The sequence below is a fragment of the Microtus ochrogaster genome, linkage group LG2, assembly GCF_000317375.1.
Source record: "Microtus ochrogaster isolate Prairie Vole_2 linkage group LG2, MicOch1.0, whole genome shotgun sequence".
NCBI lineage: Eukaryota > Metazoa > Chordata > Mammalia > Rodentia > Cricetidae > Microtus > Microtus ochrogaster.
The window spans coordinates 29,226,929-29,243,677 of NC_022028.1; positions in this window are offsets into that span (position 1 = coordinate 29,226,929).

Sequence of the window (16,749 nt, forward strand, 5' to 3'; positions counted from 1 at the left end):
GTGTGTTTCCTCAACCTCCAGCCCCTTGCCCGAAGCTTGCAAACTGGATTCTAGCACTTAGAGCCCAGACTGGGGGGGGGGGAGGAGGGCAGTGCGCTGCAGTAGATCACCTCAACAAGAGGGAAACCATGCCTGCTTCATGAGTGACTCAGTTGTAAAAGCAGTATTTCTATGAGGTGTATTTCTAGCTTTGCTCAGCAGTTATCATCTGCAACAACCCAAAGAGTACTGTTTGCTAAGACAGCCTATTTCACAATATAATATGACTTGCTTGAGTGAACAATACCAGAAAGAAGAGACCATTGAAATCTGCACATATTCTCTGCTGTGGAACTCACTTCCTTATTCTGGTCCCCCGATAAAAGATCCCAGCTAGATTTTTTTCCTTGCAGAACCTCCATCCCATAGGAAAGTGTAGGCGCCTTGCTGTATATGCTAATAAACACAGCCTCACATATTGAGGTCAGACTCTGGTCTCCTGCCTTTTGTCTTTACTCTGAACTGCAAAATCAAACAATGCCTGGTGCTGTTAGTACCCAGGGCTAGTGAAATCATGAATCTTAGGGGAGATCCCAAATCTGCCACTTTCCTAGAGCAGTTTAATCACTACATCCCAAATATGCATCTTTATACCCACAGATAAGTATAGCCCTCATTCTTCATAAAGAAAACTCTTTGTAACAGAATTTCACAAATGGTTAAAATGCAGAATTAAGAAACCCAGTTCCAACTTACATATCTATAGCACAACTACACCTAACACTCAGTGATCTTGCAAAAGAGGGAAGCAGAAAGTTTGAAAGACACTGAGCATGGGAAGTTCCTCTTAGACTGTGTCTCCTATAAATGTCAGAGAAGCTATGTCCAAAAGATCTCACCAGTGTAGCTGCTGAAACATGGGCCAAAGAAGGAAGATACCAACAGACATTGTAAAGTGAAGGTGGAAAGCTCAGGAAGCCTCAACTCTAGATTAGACCAGATAATAACTACAGGCAACTAAGAGTGCTGGGAGTTGGAGAAATAGTTTGTCCCAGGGATGAGCACACCAATTGGTTATCCAGTACCAAGAAGTAAGCCTGAAGAACATATACATATAAAACATAAACATACAAGTAATGTAATACAGACTGAATAATTTACATTTAGAATATATTCAAGAATATTATACACACACACATATATATGTATACATACAATTAAAGAAAAAGATGACATGAATTTGAATGAGAGGCATGGGAATACATGGAAAGGGTTTGGAGGGAGAAAAAGTAAAGAGGAAATGATATAATCATAGCATAATCAAATGCTGTCTAGAGAAAAGTAAAAGCCATACTCCCACTTTAGAACAACTATAATACTGAATCTGTGGCTTTATTGGGACAGTCATGCTGTTAAGCTATGAAGAAATTTCAAACAAAACACTGGCACTGAAATTTCAAACTCATCCCTGTTAAGTTCTTTCTAGAAAAAAATACAACTTTTTGTCTTGTCTTACCTTGTTGAGTTTCTTTGTTGGCAGATTTTACCTTCTTAATATTATAGCTTTATTTCTGGGACCTGTTGCTCTGCCCTATGGTCTATGGCTTGATTCACCCTGGCATTGACTCCCAGATACAACAATGTCAAAACAAAACAAAACTCATTTCAATATTTTTCTGCATGTTTTCTCATAGGTGGCATTTTCAAGCCGAACACATCTTCTGAAATATTTTTCTATCCAACTGCCAAGCGGTCTACCAAAATGGACCTTCTGCTTGCCTGCTTGGACATTCCCATTTAGGTCATCCCTCATGTTATCTATTTGCATGTTCTGACTTGACCTCGCCTTATTCTGTTGTTTTTTGAGTCCAATTCCTTATCCTTAATAGAATTCAACTCTGCTCATATTTACCAGACAAAGCCAGTGATCAGTTTTCAGGACTTTCTTAATTGGTTGTGAATGCTTAACATCCAGATTATGAGTGCTTAATCTAGAAAGGACTTTCCTCTTCTGGTTGCTATCCCCTTAACCTTTCTCTTATTTTTATTCTTTTCCATGTGCTTCTATTTATATCCCTCTACCCCGAGTATCAGCCCAGCCCTACCGTCTTCCTTCAACGTTCCCATTTTCATATATTTTGACGTAGGCTATACATTTTATTTATATACCAGTAGTTATGATTGTATGCCCAGAACCAAGAATTCATTAATGAACGTGGGTTTAAAACTAACAGTGTAGCCTCTCTGCGTGTTGCTAATACATATGCTTAAATTGACGTAGCTAACGTTAAATGACTGGCTCACTAATCTATCATGCGGCTCCTCTACCAGTATTCTCTTAGTGATTTTTCTATGATGCAGGAAGTAGATGTTACAAAATGGCAACAACTTAGTGTCTCAATAGCTGGCCCAACTTGGCCAAAGATACAGATTTTGCCAGCTTACTTAGTTGCTTAGTAGTCTTGTCTCGGTCAAAAGAGAAAATGTTAAATTATTGGAGACAAATGCACAAATAAGTGAGCAGCAGAGAAACAATCGTCAGCGCATGATTTTAGCTTTATAGGATTCTGTGTCAGTCTCCCCTCCATCCACTGCCTAGGTCCAAGGCTTTAACACATCAGCCTTCTGGGAGGACATTTCAGGTACAAAGTAGAGCAATTGCAGACAGCATCTGTGAGTGACCAAATCTGCAGTTCTCTCGGAGACTCAAAGCAGTAAGAGGCACAGTTGGGCTGAGGACCACATTTTCAATTTGGCTTTCATTTAGTTCTCACACTTTAACAGAAGAAGATGTTCTCTGACATGCTGGCATAATTCTCATTTTTCTATCCCCTTCACAGAAAAAAATTACTGACAATTACAGAATGAAATTTTTCAGTTAGGGTCAGATAAGAAGAGATTTTTCTTATCATACTATTCTTTTTGAGATAAGACAATATTTAATATGCTGAGCCATTTAATAAGAAAAATACATTGCCAAGGGCCAGGTCCCTGTGACTGGGGAACGCTGAAAAGAATTCTCTCGATTGTCAAGGTTACTGAAAAGTGCCGCAGGAGACAGGGCTCTCAGCCAAACAACACTCAGTGGGAAGAGAATCCATTTCTGGGATCTCCGTGGGTGTTGCTTACTGCAGTTCACACAAAAGACCCCCGAGGGAAGGCAATACAGCTAGGTTTATCAGGGAAGACCACTGGTGGAGAAGATGTCTAGGGCTTAGCCCATCCTGTCTCCTCTTAGAGGGTGGCTCCACATAAGCCGTGCCAAGCAGAGAAGGGCACTCTACTTTAAATGCCCCCAGGTACTACAGTTCTTCGGCACAACCACATTCTTCGTTACCAAGCAGCTGGTCAGATTTATCTGTATACTGAAAGTTTTCGTAGACAACACTGCTTTCTCATCATACAGACTTAGTCGGCACTGCCCTGAATGAAAACAAATATTAACAGTGTTGAAACTGATGCTACGTAACTGACGGAACTACCAATAGGTCAATTCAAACTACATCCTGGTCAGTACGAGATACCTTTCTGATACCAAAATCTTTATTTGCTGGAATTGGGCACAAGTAGCTGAAAATTACAGGAGCATTGTAAAAAACTGGCTATTCTGAGGATACTGAGATACAATTACTTTCCTGTGGCTGATCTGTCTGCATGGATATTAATTCACCTTGTTATACAAGTTGAAGGTGGAACCGAGTTCCACTTGTAACATGATAGTTTAAACTTTGCAGATGCTGAGCTGAGCTCCCATTTGTTGGTGTCAGGAAGGGAGGCTCAAGCACATTCACATTCATTGATAAAACTCTACAGATCTTTGACAGGCTATTTCTGGGCTCTTTCCAAAAGCCAGGTTGTAACAGGAAAAAAAAATCGGTATTTGACTGTTCTTCATCAGCCACTGAAGGCCACTTGGATGAGCTAAATTAGCTCTGTTCTGAATCAGAGCAGTCCTGTTGAAACAAGCAAATAATTTAAAATAAGTACCCAGTCAGACAGCCCTTGAACCTGCTTTGGCCTCTATCGCCTTGGTGTGCACTCATGCATGTCCCAGGAAATGAAGAAAAGAGAATTTGATATAACTGTCCTAGACCAATGACAACAAGGGCAATACATTGACTAGTGAAAATGGAATTATAAGAAGTTAACTTCTCCTTCATAGACAAATAATGGGGATTGAATCCTCGATATTACTAACTTTCTAGGAACCAAATAAGAGAATAGGAACACAGTTGTCATGTAAATGTTTGTTTTCTCTTTGGGCTGCATCTATAAGAGCCCCACAGTGCTGGAAAAGAGACCCTTTTGAGTGCATAGCATGTGCAGAAAGACATAAATGAGAGAGACGTCCTGGAAAGGTCCAACATGGCTGCTTTTGCAGAATTTGGCTGTGATTTCATGTGTCTGGGTATCTATTTCAAATTTAGATTTAATTCTCTCGTACAGGAAATTGGGAAACAACCTTGACACGGGTTTTTCTTCCTTGCTCCCCTTTCCTTAGTTTGTTGATCCAAATATCGGCCTGGCACAGCAGCTTCCTAACGACCTTGGTCTTTAGAACAGACACAACCTCTTAGAGATCCTCACCCTGCCTCCACCACTCACAAGCATGCAGACAAGCTGCTGTGACTGTCTCTTGGCATAGTGCAGCAACAGAAATCATGCCTACTTCTCTAAGCTCCCAATGGGAACCCTTGACTGAAAGGTACATTGCTCCATGTCTCTACAGTGCACACCTATGGCCTGAATGAGACTCACAAACAGATTTTAAAAACTCAATCCTTAGCTCTGTAGTTAGACTTCTTCGTAGTCTTTTGCATACTCCCTCGTGTGTTTTTTTCTTCTGCCATGGGACAAGAAAGAAAAAATGCTCCGATCAGATTCAACAATCTCAAAACAAGACTTCTCAGTGTCCAGAACTAGTGAAATAGCTTTCTTTGTAAATTACTCAGTCTTGGGTTTTTATTACAGTGACACACAATGGTTGAAAAGAAAAATATTTTTTCTAAGCCTCCCTTTCAGTCCTTGAAAGTAGTTTTCTGGAGCTTGCCAGGAATATTCAAAAACAATAGAGAAAAAGATTTAAGAGTCCCAAACGATAATTTTTCAGAAAAGCATTGCAAACAATAGGAACTAAAGAGTGATAGCCCAAAATATCTTACAATTATAGCTACAGCATTTACTGTAGTGATTACTGTAATGTACAATATGGCAAGGTTGCCATTGCCATGGAAACCATACATTTAAATTTCTGAGGCTTTTGTGTGCAAAATCTCAGCTGTCATGCTGCCTTTATGTATTGTCTTTTTTACTGCACATACATATGGATCACAGTAGACCACTGAATCTGAAGACAGAGTATTGGCTACTTCCTCAAAGTTCTCTCAGGACCTCCGTAGTATCAGAGTTGGTTCAGACAATGAATATATGACATTTAATTTTTTTTATCTTACTTCAAACATTGTAGACAGATCTTTTTCAGAGCAGCTTACACCGTTCCTTGGAATGGAATGTCCTGCTGCACTTTTTTTAAAAAAAAAAAAAACATAATACCTATTCACATGTAAAGCCTTTACATGAGTTTATCCTCTTGCAGGTAGATGACAGATTCATTGGTGTGTGGTGGGTTACCATTTGTTTTCTAACAAATACAGAGCTTCAGAAAGTTTAATTTTCTGGCTTCATGTTTTTTAACAGAAGGAAGCTCACACCACTTCTGAAAATAAAATTCACCAGCTGATAGCAGACCACATCAAGCATGTTTTTTTTTTTTCCCAGAAATTGGTCACTTCTGTTTCTGTCTATGTGTATTTGAAGCAAGAGGAACACGTGTGTGTGTGACTTCAATTAGGAGAATGTTTGAATTGCTATGGATGCTGCATCCATGTAAATTGTAGCTGCAATCTGATTCAAATCAGTTTGATATGGCTGAAGAAGTTAGCCTTCTTAGTAATCGTAGAAACTTCAGGTGGAGTTCTTAGGTGAAATCTCTCTGCATTACAGATGCTTGTATAGGAGGAGGACAAATGAAAAGTTGTCATGTTGTGTGGCATGATAGCAAACATACTCAATGAGAAACTGTCTCTGAACTCAGATTTGATTTCCAGCATCCACATGGGGGCTCATGACTATCTGTGGATGTAATTACAAACCATTTAAAGCCCTATTGTGGCCTCCATGGCACCGGGAATGCATGTGGTACACAGACATATATGCAGGCAAAATAACCATAAACATAAATTAATTTTTTAATTAAAAACTAACAAAAAATCATTGTTTAATAGAAAGATACATAGGAATATGGCAAGTATGTGATAGTCCCAACTTCAGTGATGGTTAAATAATATGGTATATTGCATCAATTACACAAACTCAAAACCCCAGAGACAAGACCCCATGTCTCACAAGTTCACATGTGATGATGACATTACCAACCAGGCCAGGATAAATGGTTGGGTTTTAAATCCACGTGTCTCATACATCCATCCCAGATCTTCTTAGATAAGGGGGAAGTTCCAAATTTCTAAAAGAACGAATAATTCTGTCAGATGGACAGCATGGATCAGGAACATGTGAATGGCAGTCCTTGGGCAGCATGTGTTATCCAGAAGTCAACCTTCAGGTGTGACTGAACATCAAGAGCAGATGGCATGCAAAGCACACATCTGTATGCGTGTAGTCCTCAGCCAGCCACACAGTCATGTTCTCACTGTTTCCTTCAGGATCGATTTGAAGAGAAAGTTGTAAGGCTCTGGAGCAGTGTGATAGCTAGGGATTTGAATCTACCTACTAACTCAGACGGCGACTTTCAGTAAACTAAATTTATGTCTGGGCCTGCATGGTGATGTCAACACCACATCATCACATGTGGGCTTGTGAGACATGAGGTCTTGTCTCTAGGGTTTTGTGTGATTGATGCAATATACCATATTGTTTAAAATACTTTAATTTATTTTAAAATAATATTTAATGCCACTCTGACAATAAAATTATAATAAATATTATAAATATAAAAATACAAGTCATAGATACCACTACCACTCACAAATAATCTATGTTGTCAATAAAATATCATTAAAATACATACCATCCAAAGTTTCTTCAGAGTGTATTTTTACATGTTATATAATTACTACAGCTTTGTAGAACATTTCAAGAAAGTAATAAAATAATGAAGAGGAACTGTAATCACCACAATTCTGCCATCCCAGTGATAATTATACTCATACCTGTGTTTATACTCTTCTTAATGCCACTCTAGATACACACTGTGCTATTTAGTTTACAAATTAAAATTTATGTAATTTTTGTGTTTGTTCTTTTTACTTATCAGCTGTAACTCAATTTAATCTTCTTTAGGAATTTTGACTGTGTCTCAAAGTATAATTGGCTTTATGTTGTATTTACTTTCATTAAGTAGTCTTAATTTATTTGAAGCTATCAGAAATATTTCTTTATGGTGATTTTCAATTTTAATGACATTTTTTGTTTCAGCAGTTCTGTCTTCTGTAGCACTTTCTGGTACTTATGATGTTCCTTTGGAAAACTGGACTATAGCACCGGAGGAGAATCATGGTTGGCTGATAGAGTTTTTATACCTGATAAGGAAGTGAACAGTTCACCTAAAACAGACTCAGAGTTACGCATAGAAAGGAATAAGTGACTGAATCACAATCCTATTGAAAGAGATTTTGGATGTTTTAAAGATAAAGAAAAAGATAAACTCTCTTTCATGCTCATGGTACTTGAGGGAGGGAATTTTTCTCTTAATTATTTGTCTGGGCATCATTTTTTTAAAATATTTTTAATGTTTTGGCTATTATACGATGGTTTCCAGTTTTGTGTTTTTATGAAATTTGTGTGTGTGTGTGTGTGAATATGTGCTTCTTGCTTCTTATGCTTTTCCTATGACTCTTTTTATCCCATTAGTTTTGTCTTTTTTGTTTGCTCTGTTTGTTTTTATTTTATTGTATTTATTTTACTACTATTATTACTTTAGATGCCTGTTTGTTTTTTACTGAGAGAAGGAAAGAAAGGGTGTGCATTTCAATGGGGGTGGGGATGGGAGAAGCTGGGAGATGTGGGAAGAGAAACCATGATCAGAATATATTGCATTGAAAAAAACCCCCTAATTTCAATAAAAAATATAGTCTAAATTTTAAAAACACCTAAAAAGACTGTATTAAGGGATGTTTTTGTTCAATGTAAGCTGTTTGAGTAAACTAAAGAATAAGCCATAAATAACACCTGAAGGACCAAGACAGACTGAAGAGCACTCAGCAATACAGTGGTTCCTAAAGAGCACCAATGTCGAAAAACCATCCTATAGTGCACTTCTACAGACATCGCACAACTATCGCCTCTGCTGGTAACTCTCCTTTGCTGATATCCCTGCTAATACCATCAAGACGAGGCAGAACACCTGAATCTTCATTAGAGCAAAGGTTAAAATGCTATCAAGTCTCATCTCACCATCCAGTCCCTTGACTTATTTCTTTAGAAACAGCCAGAAATTTCTCTTCACTTTTATTAAGGTTACTTGGCTCTCTGCTAGGCCATTGAGTGTGGTGCTACTGTGAAAATTAGATGTTTTCATGGAGATTTTGTTGGTTTTGGGGGGATTGACAGATAGCCATGAAGAGAACTTGGAGCCAGACTGAAAATTCAGTGGATGTTCTGATAATAGAGCAGCTATAACACATCCTACATTGAATATTACGTGGATAGAGTACACTGTGGAGGAGCATTTTAATATCAGGAATGTAATCAATGTAGATGATACTGACCCTACTATCCTATATTAAATGGAAGATGTTGTATCCCAGGCGATAGTTGGACTATGAAATTTCACTCTGAAAACATTAAGGATCAAGGGAAGGTGGGCCATAGTTGTCAAGTACCACCAGCCTGCAAATGTTCTCATATGATTATGGAGTATATCCAGTTTAACTGTATGCCTTGTTTTCATAAGCATAAATACCTGTGTATTACCCCCACAGTTCCACAGGGACATTAAATATGCTCTGAGAATTATAGGAGAGTTATTGGTTGTGGGACAAGTAAAATCTGTCTCAATTTTCCTATGAGCAGGAAATGACGATTGTTCAAAAATAGGCATACAGCCGGGCGATGGTGGCGCATGCCTTTAATCCCAGCACTCGGGAGGCAGAGGCAGGCGGATCTCTGTGAGTTCGAGACCAGCCTGGTCTACAAGAGCTAGTTCCAGGACAGGCTCCAAAACCACAGAGAAACCCTGTCTCGAAAAACCAAAAAAAAAAAAATAATAATAATAATAAATAAATAAATAAATAAATAAATAAATAAAATAGGCATACATATCAGTGTCCCCAGAATTTACACTGTGGTTGGCTTCTCTGGGACATCCTTTGCCCCTTTGGAAACCAGAACACAGAGAAAAGTGCAAGAAGCCAGGGCTCAATCCTCATCCTCTATAGTACTAACAAGTAAATGGATAAAACATGGAAAAGGAGTGATAAAAACATGGTGGAATATTTCATCTTTACCCCATATCCTTCGAATTCAGAGACATGAGAACAGCTTCTACTTCTAGTGTAATAAGGAAGTCTTTTATTATTCTTTATGTAGCCACAGTCCTCAGATCAGGACATGATGGAAAAGGCAGGGCTGTTGTTCTGAAGTAGATATTCTCTGACTCATGTCAAGCCCTGTTCACTTGAGGTCTCCTGACTATCCCTGTTTCTTTCCCAAGCAGCAAGAAAGTTCTCCTGGAAGTGGCTTATCTACTTATCTACTCTGCCTCATCTTGATGGTATTAGCAGGAATATCAACAAAGAAGAGTTACCAGCAGAGGGGATAGTTGTGGGATGTCTACAGAAGTGCACTATAGGATGGTTTTGCAACATTGGTGCTCTTTAGGAACCACTGTATCGCTGAGTGCTCTTTATTCTGTCTTGGTTTGGGAAGAAGATACACTAGGAAGACCCACAACCTAGACTCTGGAATAGTAGTGTGGTGGTTTGAATGAGAACGATCCTCATATGCTCTCATATTTGAATACTCTGTTCCCAATTGGAGGAACTGTTTGTGAAGTGATTAGGAAGTGTGGCCTTGTTGGAGGAGGTGTGTTGTTTCCTGTAGGCTTTTACGTTTCAAAAGACTCTCACCATTCCCAGTGTTAATCTTGCCACTTGCTTCCTAATTTGTGGATGAGTTCGTGAGTCCTTAGCTGTTACTATCGCTATGCCTTCCTCTCCCATCATGGACCCTAAACTTCTGAAACTGCAAGCCAATTAAATATCTTCTTTTATAAACTGTCTTAATCATAATGATATAAAAGTAGCTAAGACAAAGAGAATCCCTTCCTTCTGTATTAGGTGGAAACAAAGGGATGAGGATAAGCTGAGGTATCTCCCGCCTAAAGTTATGGATCCCAGATCCCAAAATAGGTGTGTCTGATTCTTTTTCCCCCTTTGATATGTCCCCCAATATTGTGCCTTATTTCCTGTCACTCTAGATGACTGTGATTTCAGAATTTCTTTGCGGAATCCCAACGAAATATCAGAGAACTCAAATAATACCTTCCAATATCCAAAACTTGTTGTCTCCAAGGAAGATCTGAGATCAAAGGTGCAGTGCCAGCAATTTATTGAAGAATACATTCTGACCCTAGGGCCATTGTTCCCATGTTGCATTTATTTATTTATTTAATATTTTATTTATTTATTTTGCATAATCCTGTCTACACACTTGAAGTATCTTGGGTCCCTAATGCACTGTGTTCTGCCTCACGTTCCACATGCCTCAAGTATGTATGCTCTGAGTTGAAGATAGGCATCATTACCTCACAAATCGGTGCTGAGTAGGGCTACCCTTTGCTAACTCTATTTAGTCTCTTTCAGGATAGAATTGACCCTGAGGAAGGTTAAGTGCTTTGATTTGAAAAAGATCTCCTGCTGGGTCACAGGGCAAACCCTGGCAAGTAAAAGTAACAAAAATCTAGGATTGGATTTTAAAAGACTTCAACTGCTCTGCTTAGCGGCAGTTAATGGAACTAGCAATTTTTTTTTTCTCCACAAAGTTTGATGAAGTGGACAAAATACTGATGTGTGGTCCATGTGAACTCTGGGGTCAGAGCAAGAATGTTCTCACTCTGGATCTGATACTTGAGTGACAGGCACATGCTCTGAGAATATATTAGTTTGAGAAATGGAAGTTTTCACAAGATTTAAACACTAAATATAATAGATAAGTCTATAAGATGTATTTATACTAAAAGCAAAACATGGAGATAGAAGAAGACCATTGTTATGTCAATCACCCTATTTTCACACACTCAACTGAATGGATATTCGAGTCTGAAAAGGCCTCTGTGAAGTCCTTGACATAAAAGAAAAAGCTGACTGAAAATTCACAGTAAACACATTACAAAGATGTTAGTTGACATAGCACTAAAAAGAATCTTACCCCAGAAAGAAAAGGGGAGGTGACATGTCAGGTCCTACATCAACAAGCCTGGGCTGGCCTTGCACCATGGAGAGCCCTTTCCCAGAAGGTAATGGAAAGTACGGGTGATAATACTAGTATCTGAAGAGCTTTTTCCATTAAAGCCCGACCAAGGTAGTTCAGGCTCCTAAATAGGAGAGTTCATTCCTCTAAACTCTCTATGGCTTATTGATTTCAATTCAAAGTTATATTGCAGTTCTGGGTGCTTTCAGACAATAATATACAGTTCTCCAACTCCCTCGACATCACCTGAACATCCCACAACACAATCACTACTACACTCATTCCCAAGACCTAGCATTTTCTGCATTGGTTTAAAAAAGTCCCACAAGGCTAACTCACTTTAGATAGTGATAGAAAAATCTCAAGCTATTGACCCCCTGCTAACGCAGCCCCTTCCACCAATTAGGCTAAACAATCAAATAGAACAGTTCACCAAACTTAGGAAGGCATTTACTTTATGCTTGCTGGCTTTTTATAAAGACTATAATGAATGCCAGATGTACAGGTACAAAGAGAAAGAGCTCCTGTCCCTGTGGAGTTTGGGGTTTATCACCCCACTGGCACATGACTGTCTGCAGCTGTTTCAAATTTTTTCATTTGTTGTTTAGCAGTTTGCATAGAACTTAATCTTCATCCATCTCCTATTTCCTACTTCCCAGAATCTTATGGGTGGGGAGGAAATATCCAGATGTCTAAGTCATGCATTTTCGACTGGCCAGTCCTCTCTTGTAGCAAGGTGGGAACTAACTCAGGGTGTACCGGATCATCCAGCAGCACAGCCTGGTGCCACATCTCAAACGGGATTGGAGCTAGCCCTTTGTGAGTAATAAGCTACCCCTCTATTCAGAAATTAAGGGAAGTGAGCTGTGCCAGCCCAGAAAAAGATGAGGCCTATTTTCCCCTTTGACATGGGAGTCAATGCAGCTTTTTGCACACTGGGGTGCAGGAACATTGTAAGAGGTAGATGACCCAGAAAACAAAGTCTACACATTAATGTATGCCTGAACATCCTCTGCAGCACTGGAAGAACTTGCTTTGTGAATGCTTGTAAATAAAATAGTACTGACATAATATGGGCATGACCTCGGTTTTGAAGTTAAGTAAATGCTTTTATAACAACATCACTGATCAGTTTTCTTAAGGGCAGAAAGCTCTGTAGCTTTATTATGCCACAAATGCTTTTTACAGAGAAAGGCACTAAAGATGGTTTCCTAAAGAGATGTGATAAATTTATTAAAATGTCCCTTTAAAACCCCATTCTCCTAGCTTCTGAAAGTTTTGGCACAGTTAGTAAAAGCTCGAGGCATGGCATCCTCTAATACACGAGGTATGTCCTACAGTGAAAACTATTCACATCTACTCTGACCTGCTTTTAGTCTAACAGGAAGACCATTTCCTTTTTAGAAGTTCCCTGTTTTGTCAAGGAAGTTCTGGGTCTTCTTGGGAAAGGTTACTAAAACGCCTTTATGACATTGGGTTGCTAAACAATAGTTAACATGTGTTTTCCATAATGAAACACATTCAAGGTCAAGCTCCCCCATCTCTTACCTACATATCTGAAAAATGATTCGGAATAAGATCTCTTAGGCTCTACGAAGAGTTGCCCATGGCCAGCTGGGTTCTCTTTCTGAGCCCAAGGCCTGAAACACTCATGCCCATGTGTCTAGTAAGGACTGCTTTGGGTGGAGTTAGGACTGTGCAGGCATGCTTCTGTGTAACTCAATGTAATAAAATCTTATGGACAGGCTGCAGTTGGAAAAGCAAAAGCAGAGAGAGAATGTCAGTGGTGATGCTATAGATTGATGAAAAGGGACAGCGCCACAGATAAACTGCCAATTCTGGAGCAGTTTCTTGCCATTTTCCTTCCATTGGATGAGAGTCCCAGACGGTGGGTTTCTTCGCATGCCTGTGCACTGAAGCTCCTTCCCATTTAACAGGAAGGAAGGCAGAGCTACTCACAGTACGCAAATAGTTGAATCAACTCTGTGCCCATCAATGGATGAATGGAAGGGAAGTCGTGTGGTATATATATACATACCAGTATGGACATTCTATTATTTGTAACAACATGGATAGAAATGATGGCTCTGTGTGAAGAAAAGTAACTAGACTATAAAAGACAAAAGCTACATGCTCTGACATAGGTGACGCCATTGGAGACAGTAGATTGGGTGACGCCATTGGAGACAGTAGATTGGTAGTTTCCATTGGAGACAGTAGATTGGTAGTTTCCAGATGCTGGTGAGAGGACTGATGAAGCGAAGATGTAGGGTAGGTTGAACAAAAGGTAGTAAGTGCTAGAGAGTAAAACAAAATTCTTGCCAGGGATTGCAAATTAGGCTAAATATAGATAATGATAATAGATGTCATATGTCAAAATGCTACAAGATGAGGATTTGAATGTTCCCAATACTAAGCAATGCTAAATGTCTGAAGACACACTCCCCCGTAACTGAGGCTGTGAAGCACTGGATGGAAAAGAGCATTCCTAGCTAAAATTTTCACACCATCCCTGGTTATATACAGCTTCCCCTGGCCTCACAATGCACAGAACTCACGCATTTTGCCACAGGCAAAGCATTCTCAGATTTTAATATCACCCAAATGACTAAAAAAAAAAAAATGATCTCATCTAAAACTCCAGCATAGGTGGTGTGTTGGGGGCAAGCCAGCCTCGAAGATGTTGTGGGTAGACTTTAGGAAATGTCAGCTTGATCTTGAGGATAGTAGACTGTGTCCCTGACTTGTGGGAAATTATACTACTCTTAAGTTGGCAAAGGAAATATAATAAGGAAATTTGAGATTTTACAAGGGCAGAGTTTAACCATCAGAAATAGCCACAGTTCAAATTCAGCCAAACGTCAGCAATTTCACACATATAAATGATAGACAATAACAGTGTTGGTGGGACCTATGAGCAGGCACATCACTGCTGAAGGGCCTCAAGTCATAAAGAAGGCCCAGAAACACACCCAGGGAAGGATAAGGTCACCACAAACAGCTGTTCTTGCAGGAAGAGTGGCAGAAGAGAAGAGACTCCTGGAAGTCCAAGAGTCATGAATCCAGGAATTGCTCTTAGCACAGGTGAAGTCATCATAATTACACTATTTGGAGATAGAGGGATCCCGTTTGCTCTTCAATAAATGGTATAATGCAACATGGGAATTCATGCAAACACGGGGCTTGATTGTAATGTGTGTAATGAATGTACCTTATCATCAGGGTCCACATGTCGGGTCAGGATGTATTTTTCCTCACTTTAGAAAACTAGATATGACTGGCATACTCACACCTTCGTCTGAATCCTGGCAGGGGGCTTCTAGACCATCCAATAGGAAGCTGCACAGGTAGCATTGGGGAGCATGTTAGCTAGACTGCTATGCAGGAGGAGATTTTACTTAGTCAAGAGCCCACAATAGGATTCCACTTTCCTTGTTAGGAATGCATTAACTGCTGGGTATGGCACTTTCCTGCTAGTTCCAGTTCTCTTTGCAGGGTGTTTGAACTCAGCTCCCATAGCTTCTTCCCACAGAGGACTTTAGCCTCATGGGGACTATCCATATTACCAGCTGTGACAGGTTCGTTTTAGATTTAGAAGCAAAAAAAAAACCTCATTAGCCACAAGACAAGCGTATAGGGCAATATGTCCTTGCATATGTAATGGACTAAGAGTCTGCTTACTTTCATGGACTACCTATTAACTTAAAAATTACAAATCAGCCGGGCGGTGGTGGCGCACACCTTTAATCCCAGCACTCGGGAGGTAGAGGCAGGCGGATCTCTGTGAGTTTGAGACCAGCCTGGTCTACAGAGCTAGTTCCAGGATAGGCTCCAAAGCCGCAGAGAAACCCTGTCTCGAAAAACAAAAAAAACAACAACAACAAAAAAATTACAAATCAAACATTAATTTCTTCAAAGCAGTTAGTACATTGAAATCTTTTTCCAGCATTCCCTTTACCATATGGGACAAAGGGAAAGGGTGACTAGCTTTCCATTCTAAAATCAAATCATCGTGTGACAATCCTTGAGGATCTGTGGACTAGTTACAGATTGAAGGAGCATTTTATGGTCCTGTGTGTTAGTTTTGCAATTTGTAAATCAGAACAGGAATGTATACAAGACTTGTTGGCAGTGTTTCATTAGCCCTGAGGAGATGCTGGCTATCACCAACTCTACTGTGGTAATTGTTGTTATATAATTTTGACCCCAAAAGATTATCCCTTGAAAGGAGATGGAGGTGAGGGGGGTGGGTGAGGATAGGAGGGAGGTAACAGGAGGGAACAGAAGGAGAGGAGGGAGGGGAAACCGTGGTTGGTATGTAAAATAAGTAAAGTAAGTAAAATAAATCAATAAGTAAAAAGAAAACCCCTGACTATATTGCTTTATATGCACTGCAAGGGAACACTTGTTTTCATTTCAACACCATTCAGCTATAGGTGACCAACAATTTTAAGGAAGACTGCCTTGTAGGCAGAGGCCATTTGTTCATTTTTGACCACCCAGACCTGAAATAATTACAAAGAAATTATATTAATTGCAACACTGCTTGGCCAACAGCTTAGGCTTTTATTAAGTAACTTTTATATTTTAAATTAAGGCATTTTTATTCATCTGTGACTCACCATGAGGTTGTGGCCTACTGGTAAGGTTTTGGCTGGCAGCTGGTGCTGGTGTCTTTCTCTTTAGGTAGCTACATTGTTTGTCTCTGAGTCTGTCTTTTTTTTTCTTTATCTCTGCTTAAAATCTTTGCCTTGTTCTATTTTGCTCTGTTATAGGCCCAAAGCAGTTTCTTTAATAACCAATGGTATTAAAGCATATTTACAGCATACAGAGGGGACTCCCACATCACTGCGTCTCACGTTGTTAACATGTGAACAGAATCGCACAAATTGGAAACATTAATTTCTTTTCTCTGAATCCTTGACATTTAAAAATACCCATTTCTATCCCAAGAAGTATGTATTATTTTGATCACTGATATCTAAATTTCTTAATGATAACAAAGTATGTTCATGTTGCTATTGCATTGTGTTTGAGAATTTTGCCTGATATATATTTATTGCTGGAAACTCTAACCTTAAGAGAAGTACCAGAAACAAAACAAAATTGTTTTTCTTTATACCTCTCTCTAGGCCTGGAGAAAACATTCATTTGCTACTTGTAAAAAAATAAATAAATAAAACAGTAATATATCCCAGGATCTAGCAAAGGGAAAACAGAGAAAGGGAAAGAGGAGAGCTTCCTGTCTATGAATTCCATTGCATAACAGGGTGTTATGCAATA